Raw genomic sequence first — 8782 nt, 5'->3', positions numbered from 1 at the left:
CCTGAAACAGGCTAATAGCTAGGCCTGTTGCACCAATTAGCCAAGCTGTGAATTCAAAGGAAAAATTTTTGAAGGAAATTAAAAGTGCCACTCCATGGAACACATAAATGATAAGAAAGTGAAACATGGCTGGGTGTGGCAGCTTGGCTGGGCACAGTGGCTCACACCTATAATCCCAGTACTTTGGAAGGCCAAGGTGGGTGGGCAGGTCACTTGAGGTCAGGAGTTCGAGACCAGCCTGGACAACATGGCAAAACCCCGTCTCTACTAAAAACACAAAAAAATTTAGCTGGGCGTGATGGTGCACACCTGTAATCCCAGCTGCTCTGGAGGCTGAGGCACAAGAATTGCCTGAACTGGAGAAGTGGAGGTTTCAGTGAGCCAAGATCGTGCCACTGCACTCCAGCCTGGGCAATAGAGCGAGAATCTGTCTCAAAAAAAAAGAAAGTGAAACTGCCTTATCGCTGTTACAAAGAAAGTTTCGTGGTCTGGATAGAAGATCCAGCCAGCTACAATATTCCCTGAAGCCATAGCCTGATCTGGAGCAAGGCTGGAACTCTCTTCAATTCCATGAAGGCTAAGAGAGGTGAGGAAGCTGCAGAAAGAAGTTAGAAGCTAGCCGAGGTTGGTTCATAGAGATTACGGAAAGCCATTTCCATAACATGAAAGTGCAAGGTAAAACAGCAAGTTTGGCTGTAGAACCTGTGGCATGTTATCCAGATCTAGCTAAGATCACTGATGAAGGTGGCTACAGGAAATAACAGATTTTCAATTTAGAAGAAACAGCCTTACATTGGAAGATGCCATCCAGGACTTTTCTAGGTAGAGAGGAGTTAATGCCTGGCTTCAAAGCTTCAAAGGACAGGCTGACTTGTTAGGGGCTAATGCAGCTGGTGACTTTTAAGTTGAAGTCAGTGCTCATTTACCATTCCAAAAATCCTATGGCTCATAAGAATCATGCTAAAGCTACTCTGCCTGTGCTCTAGAAGTGGAATGACAAAGCCTGCATGACAGTGCATCTCATTTAGAGAATGATTTACTGAATATATATATGTATATATATATATATATATATTTTTTTTTTTTTTTTTTTTTTTTTTTTTTTTGAGACAGAGTCTCACTCTGTCACCCAGGCTGGAGTGCAGTGGTGTAATCTTGCCTCACTGCAACCTCCGCCTCCCAGATTCAATTGACTCTCCTTCCTCAGTCTCCTGGGTAGCTGGGATTACAGGTGTATGTCACCATGCCCGGCTAACTTTTTGTATTTTTAGTAGAGATGGGTTTCACAGTGTTAGCCAGGATTGTCTTGATCACCTGACCTCATGATCCGCCCACCTCAGCCTCCCAAAGTGCTGGGATTACAGGCATGAGTCACCAAGCACAGCCAGATTTACTGAATATTTTAAGTCCACTGTTGAGACCTACTGCTAAGAAGAAAAGACTCTTTTGAAAATATTACTGCTCATTGACAATGCACCTGGTCACCCAAAGCTCTGATGGAGATATACAAGGAGATTAATGTTTTCATGCCTGTTAACACAACATTTATTCTGCAGCCCATGGAATAAGGAGTAATATTAACTTTCAAGTCTTATTATTCAAGCAATATATTTCGTAAGGATATAGCTGCCATAGATAGTGATTTCTCTAATGGATCTAGGCAAAGTAAGTTGAAAACCTTCTGGAAAGGATTCATCATTTTAGAGTCCCTGAAGAACATTCATGATTCGTGGCCAGAGGTCAAAATATCAACATTAACAGGAGTTTGGAAGAAGTTGGTTCCAACCTTGGTGGACGACTTTGAGGGACTTAAGACTTCAGTAGAAGAAGCCACCGCAGATGTGGTATAAAGAGCAAGAGAAGCAGAATTCGGCCGGGTGCGGTGGCTCAAGCCTGTAATCCCAGCACTTTGGGAGGCCGAGGCGGGTGGATCACGAGGTCAGGAGGTCGAGACCATCCTGGCTAACACGGTGAAACCCCGTCTCTACTAAAAAATACAAAAAAATTAGCCGGGCGTGTTGGTGGGCGCCTGTGGTCCCAGCTACTTGGGAGGCTGAGGCAGGAGAATGGCGTGAACCCAGGAGGTGGAGGTTGTAGTGAGCCGAGATCGCGCCACCGCACTCCAGCCTGGGGGACAGAGAAAGACTCCGTCTCCAAAAAAAAAAAAAAAAAAAAAAAGAAGCAGAATTCGAGGTGGAGCCTGAAGATGTGGCTGAGTTGCTGCAATTTCATGATCAAACTTCTACCAATTAGAAGTTTCTCTTATGCATGCACCAAGAGGGTTTCTATACTCCTGTGAACACTGTTGAAATGAAAACAGCCCCCGCTGGCTGCTCTGAAAGGCATCTTTGCGTTATTCCTCATCTAGCTCCTTGGCTCCTCCTCCATGGACTCCAGCAGCTTTATTACCAGAGTCCTCGAATTCTCGATTCGTTTTTAATCCCCTGCATCAGATCACCGGCATGCCCCATCATGTCAGGTGTAGCCATAGACACCAGCTCCAAGATCACCACCAAGGACTTAAAGGAGAAGAAGGAAGTTGTGGAGAAGGCAGAAATGGAAGAGATGCCTCTGTTAATGGGAACACTAATGAGGAAAACTGGGAGCAGGAGGCTGACAATGAGGTAGATGAAGAGGAAGAAGGTGATGGTGAGGAAGAGGATGGAGATAAAGACAAGGAAGCTGAGTTTGCTACGGGCAAGTGAGCAGCTGAAGATGATGAGGATGATGATGTCAATACCAAGAAGCAGAAGATTGATGAGGACAACTAGACAGCAAAAAAAGGAAAAATTAAACTAAAAAAAAAAAAATGACTGCGACCTAGTCATTCTCCACTTCCTGTCTCAGAATCCAAACGTAGTCACCTTCAAGTAGAGAGACCGCCCGCAGATGACACGTGCTCTCCACCACCCAACTCAAACCATGAGAATTTGCAACAAGGGAGGAAAAAAGAACCAAAACTTCCCAGGCCTGCTTTTTTTCTTCAAAGTACTTTAAATGCAGCCATAAAAAAGAATGAGTGCATGTCCTTTGCAGGGACATGGATGAAGCTTGAAGTCATCATTCTCAGCAAATTAACACAGGAATAGAAAATCAAACACTGCATGTTCTCACTCATAAGTGGGAGTTGAACAATGAGAACACATGGACACAAGGAGGGAAACATCACACACCGGGGCCTCTCGGGGCGGGGGTGGGGGGTCGGGGAAGGGGAGGGAGAGCATTAGGACAAATACCTAATGCATGCGGGGCTTAAAACCTAGATGACAGGTTGATAGGGGCAGCAAACCACCATGGCACATGTATACCTATGTAACAAACCTGCACGTTCTGCACATGTATCCCAGAACTTAAAGTAAAATTTTAAAAAAAGGCCGGGCGCGGTGGCTCACGCTTGTAATCCCAGCACTTTGGGAGGCCGAGGCGGGCAGATCACGAGGTCAGGAGATCGAGACCATCCTGGTTAACACAGTGAAACCCCGTCTCTACTAAAAATACAAAAAAAAAAGTAGCCGGGTGCAGTGGCGGGCGCCTGTAGTCCCAGCTACTCGGGGGGCTGAGGCAGGAGAATGGCGTGAACCCGGGAGGCGGAGCTTGCAGTGAGCTGAGATCGCGCCACTGCACTCCAGGCTGGGCGAAAGAGCGAGACTCCATCTCAAAAAAAAAAAAAAAAAAAAGGAAGTTTTCTCTGTAACGTGATGTTTTATGCCATTTTGCCCATCCATAGTAGAAATTCTTTCAAAATTGAAGTAAATCCTCTCAAACCCTGCTGCCGCTTTATGAACTAAGTTTATGTAATATTATTTATTCTTTGTTTTCATTTTTTTTTTTAGAACTCAGCTAAATAAAATTTCTGTTTATTGTTAGACATTGTTTCACACGTATATGTTTCTTTTGTGTGCAATAGCATTATGTCTAAAATACCAATGTACATATGTTAATTTCAAAACACTTTGTAGGCCGGGTGCGGTGGCTCACGCCTGTAATCCCAGCACTTTGGGAGGCCGAGGCGGGTGGATCACCTGAGGTCAGGAGTTTGAGACAAGCCTGGCCAACATGGCGAAACCCTGTCTCTACTAAAAATACAAAAATTAGCCGGGCGTGGTGACGGACACCTGTAATCCCAGCTACTTGGGAGGCTTTGGCAGGAGAATAGCTTGAACCCAGGAGGCAGAGGTTGTAGTGAGCCAAGATTGTGCACTGTAGCCTGGGCAACAGAAGTTAAACTCAGTCGAAGGAAGGAAGGAAGGAAGGAAGGAAGGAAGGAAGGGAGGGAGGGAAGAAAGGAAAAAGAAAAGAAAGAAGAGAGAAAGAGAGAGAGAGAGGTAGGGAGGGAGGGAGGAAGGAAGGAAGGAGAGGGAAAGAAGGGAAGGAAGGGAAGGAAGGAAGAGAGAGAGAGAGAAGGAAGGAAGGAAGGAAGGAAGGAAGGAAGGAAGGAAAGAAAAAGAGGGAGGGAGGGAAGGAAGGAAGGAAGAAAACATTATGGTGTAAACATATCTTATATAAAAAAATTTCTGTTACTCACTTTGCTGCAGTTGCAGTGGTCTAGAATCAAACCCACAATATCTCCAAGGTATGCTTTTAAAATATTTAATTACATTTTCAAAATCAAATGTAAAATTTCAGTTTTATTTAAGTAACTTTGACTTAAAATTCACTATGTAACTTTTATATGCTAAAACATATGTGCGGGGACAAGAGCAACTTTATTTTAAACGCTAATCTGCCTGACCGACCCTGAGTCCGAGAATACCTTCCAAATGTGTAGTTGATGTATTACTCTTTAGGTAGGAACACCTATTCATTTTAACTTTCACTTTTCCTCCAAGACAATCCGAGATGCTGCTGCAGACATCATAGGTGTAGTGATACTCATAGCCACCTACACATTCCTTCCAGAGCACATATACTTTTCCCCAAGATAGAAGCCCTAGATTTGAGGGGTTGCATTGCAGAGATCTACATGTCTGCAGCCCCCAAGACCATGCTTTTCTATCTGTAAATTTACCCAGTAAATCATCCTATGCCGACAAACTGGATTTGTCTGCCTCCTCCTCTGGTTGATTGGCTCCTTCAGCATTTGGAGGTTGCTTTGTAGATACGGCCCCTTCATGGAACAATAGGCCACGTGGCCTTCTTTTATGCTCATGTCAGTTCACTACAAGAGTTATGGGTAGACTATCTGAGATGGCTATGTAAGGAACTCAGCAGACCTTTCCCTACAAAACAGCCATTTAATTGGTGAAAATTATTTGTCTGTTTGTTTGAGACAGGGTCTGGCTCTGTCACCCGGGCTGGAGTGCGGTGGTGCCATCTCAGCTCACTGCAGATTTGATCTCCCAGGCTCAAGCAATCCTTCTACCTCAGCCCCCCAAGTAGCTGGGACTACAGGTATGCACCACCACGCCTGGCTAATTTTTGTACTTCTTGTAGAGACAGGGTTTCACCATGTTGCCCAGGCTGGTTGCGAACTCCTGGGCTCAAGTGATCCTCCCAGCTCAGCCTCCCAAAGTGCTGGGATTACAGGTGTAAGCTGCTGCACCTGACCTAATTGGTGAAAATTATTTAAATAATTAAAATAAAATTATGTTGTCCTAAGGACATACAGCAAATGAAGAAATATTTATTCAAGAAAATCTCCTGAATCCCGTAAGAATAAAGAGTCTGTGGCACCTGAGTCACATCCCACTCCTGTCTTCTTCCCAAGCAGGTGTGGCTTCCCAAGAAGATGGGGGGCTCCCTCTGCCTCCACTCCAGGCTGCAGTTTCACTCTAAGAAGGGTGTGTCACTGGTGTCTCTCATCCCTTCCAGCTCTGTGTTGCAAAAACTGTATTCCATGCAGGTGTGGCCAAGAGGGCTGGGGCTCCCTTCCCCGACCCAGACCCCACTTGTAGGGTGGAAACTCTGTACCAGACACAGTGGTTAAGAAACTCAGCAGAAGGCCAGGTGCGGTGGCTCACACCTGTAATCCCAGCACTTTGAGAGGCCGAGGTGGGTGGATCACGAGGTCGGGAGATTGAGATCATCCTGGCCAACATGGTGAAACCCTGTCTCTACTGAAAATACAAAAATTAGCTGGGCGTGGTGGCACGCGCCTGTAGTTCCAGCTACTCGGGAGGCTGAGGCAGGAGAATCGCTTGAACCCGGGAGGCAGAGGTTGCAGTGAGCCAAGATCACGCCACTGCACTGCAGCCTGGTGAAAGAGCGAGACTCTGTGTCAAAAAAAAAAAAAAAAAAAAAAAAAAGAGGAGAAAAGAAAGAAACTCAGCAGAAACATCAGAAATTGTACACTCTGCACACAAACCAGGAAATAGGCTTCATAGAATTAGTTCAGAATTAAATAAACAAATGCCCAAACAAACAACAGTTCCACCAACAAGCCCCAATGTAGTGGGGAATTCAGCATCTAGAGTTGCTACAATATATTATCTAAAATGTCTGCTTTTCAACAAAAAATTATGACATGCAAAAAAACTGTGACAAATACACAGGAAAAGAAGTCAGGCAATAAAAAGTGCTTTTGAAGGGACCTAAATGTTGGACACATTGGAAAAAGACTTCAAAGCAGCTATGATAAATCGAAGTAGACCAGGCATAGTGGTTTACGCCTGTAATCTCAATGCTTCAGGAATTCTAGGCAGGAGGATTGCTTAAGGCCAGGAGTTCAAGACCAGCCTGGGCAACACAGTGAAAACCTGTTTCTACAATATATGTATATATAAAAATTAGTCTGTAGTCCTAACTACTAGGGAGGTTGGGGAGAAAGGATCACATGAGGCCAGGAGTTCAAGGTTACAGTGACCTATCATTGCATCACTGTACTTCAGCCTGAGTGACAAAGCAAGACCTTGTCTCTAAAAAAAAAAAAAAAAAAAAAAGTTTTTAATGTAAACCATGTTTAAAGAATTAAAGAAAGGCATGATAATAATGACTCATGAAATAGAGAATGTTAACTAAAAAGATAGAAAAAAATTATGAAGTAAATGGAAATTCTGAAGTTAAAAAATAAATAATCAAAATGAAAAATTCACTAGAGGGGCTCAATAGTAGATTTGAGTTGGCAGAAGGAAGAATCAGCCAACATGAAGCTCAATTAATAGAGATGAAGGACACTAAGAAAAATAATAAGTAAAAATGAATAGAGCCTCAGAGAAATGTAGAATACTGTTAAGCACACCAACATACTCATCCTGGGAAAGAATGCTCAAGAGGCAGAGATAGAGAGAAAAAATATTCAAACAAATAATACCTGAAAACTTCTGAAATTTGTTGAAAAACACTAATACATAGATCCAAGAAACTCCAAGTGAATAAATGCAAGGAGACCCATACAGACACATCATAGTCAAAATACTGAAAGCCAAAGATAGAGAAAAATCTTGAAAGAAGCAAAAGAAAAACAATCTAAATTACTTTGTGCTCATGCACTTCTCTTTTGAATTGGTTATTATATCTGCCTGGTCCTCCCATGAGTAGAATCAAATCTTTAGCACATTTTTATGTCTTATGTCTATTTGAGTAATGATTTTACCTTTTACTGAAAATTATCTTTTAACAACTCTTATATGCATGTAAGTTCTTACATGTCCCATCAGCTGATGTAGACTAAAGTTCAAAGCTTTAGTTTAAAAAGGAGAAAAAGTTTTTGCCATTGAGCTTAAGAGAATAAAATAAAATAAAATAAAATAATAAAAAGGATAGAAAGGTAGATCTTACCAAACACAAAATTGTGATGATGTTTAAAAAATAACTGGCAGCTGGGCATGGCGGCTCACACGAAGTGTTCCCAGCACTTTGGGAGGCCGAAGTGGGGTCGCTTGAGACCAGGAGATCAAGACCAGCCTGCACGACATAGCAAGACCCCCCCATCTCTACAAAAAAAAATTTTCCAGGTGTGGTGGCACCCACCTGTAATCCCAGCTACTTTGGAGGGAGGTTGCCGCAGGAGGATCTTGTGAGCTCAGGAATTCAAGGCTTCAGTGAACTATGATTGCACCACTGCCCTCCAGCCTGGGTGACAGAAAGAGGCCTTCTCTCAAAAAGCAAAAACAAAATAATTGGAAAGTCAGTTTCTCCTAAAACACACACCTCTGGATCCCGCATTCTGCCCAGGCACATGCTACAGCAGCAGTGGGCTGGAACCTGAGAACCAGGAAACTAGGACTCTGGATTATCCTGCCACACCAGCTGGCCTCAAGGTCTTCAAGTTCAACCTGCCTCTAATGTGGTGAGAGGGACAGATTGTCCACAGTAGCTTAGCTTGCACCCAGGAGCTCAACTGGATCTCCATGCCCTGCGGAAAGCAGCGAGCCCTGACAGCCAGTGCCTTCTTCAGAACATAGGGCGTGATGAAAGAGATACTCTGTTTAGTCACACCAGTGCTGTGGGTAAGAAAATGCCTTTTCACTGTGCACTTATTTGCATAGCGTTGCAAGCAGGCACCAGGATACAGCAATATAATTGTACATGTCAAGTGCATAAAGGAACTCAAGATAAGGGGCCAGTTAGGACAAAGAGTTATGACTTGATACAGATCAATTCAGAAAATGTTTATAGAGTTAACATACGAGCATCTGTAGGTTAGGCACGGTGAGAGAGAAAGAGAGAGGCTGAATCAGTACTAATAGAGATGTTTCTCCTTGCTACCAGCCCATGCCTTGGAACAGTGCTGTAAGTTGCAGTGTATAGTAGGGGATAAAGGAAACCATCAGTCGTCTGTATTACTCTCAGCTGCTCAGACATATGTTCTTGCCTTTTTCGTCCTCCCTGAGGAAGGTGGTTT

At 43.6% G+C, this 8782-nt stretch overlaps 1 pseudogene; it reads left to right on the top strand.

Annotated features, from left to right (window-relative positions):
• Positions 1-2241: 2241 nt before the first annotated feature.
• On the top strand, positions 2242-2933 carry LOC100601922 (annotated as a pseudogene).
• Positions 2934-8782: the final 5849 nt, after the last annotated feature.

This window comes from Nomascus leucogenys, chromosome 14 (genome assembly GCF_006542625.1).
Source record: "Nomascus leucogenys isolate Asia chromosome 14, Asia_NLE_v1, whole genome shotgun sequence".
Lineage (NCBI taxonomy): Eukaryota > Metazoa > Chordata > Mammalia > Primates > Hylobatidae > Nomascus > Nomascus leucogenys.
This window is presented reverse-complemented; position numbering and strand designations above follow the sequence as displayed.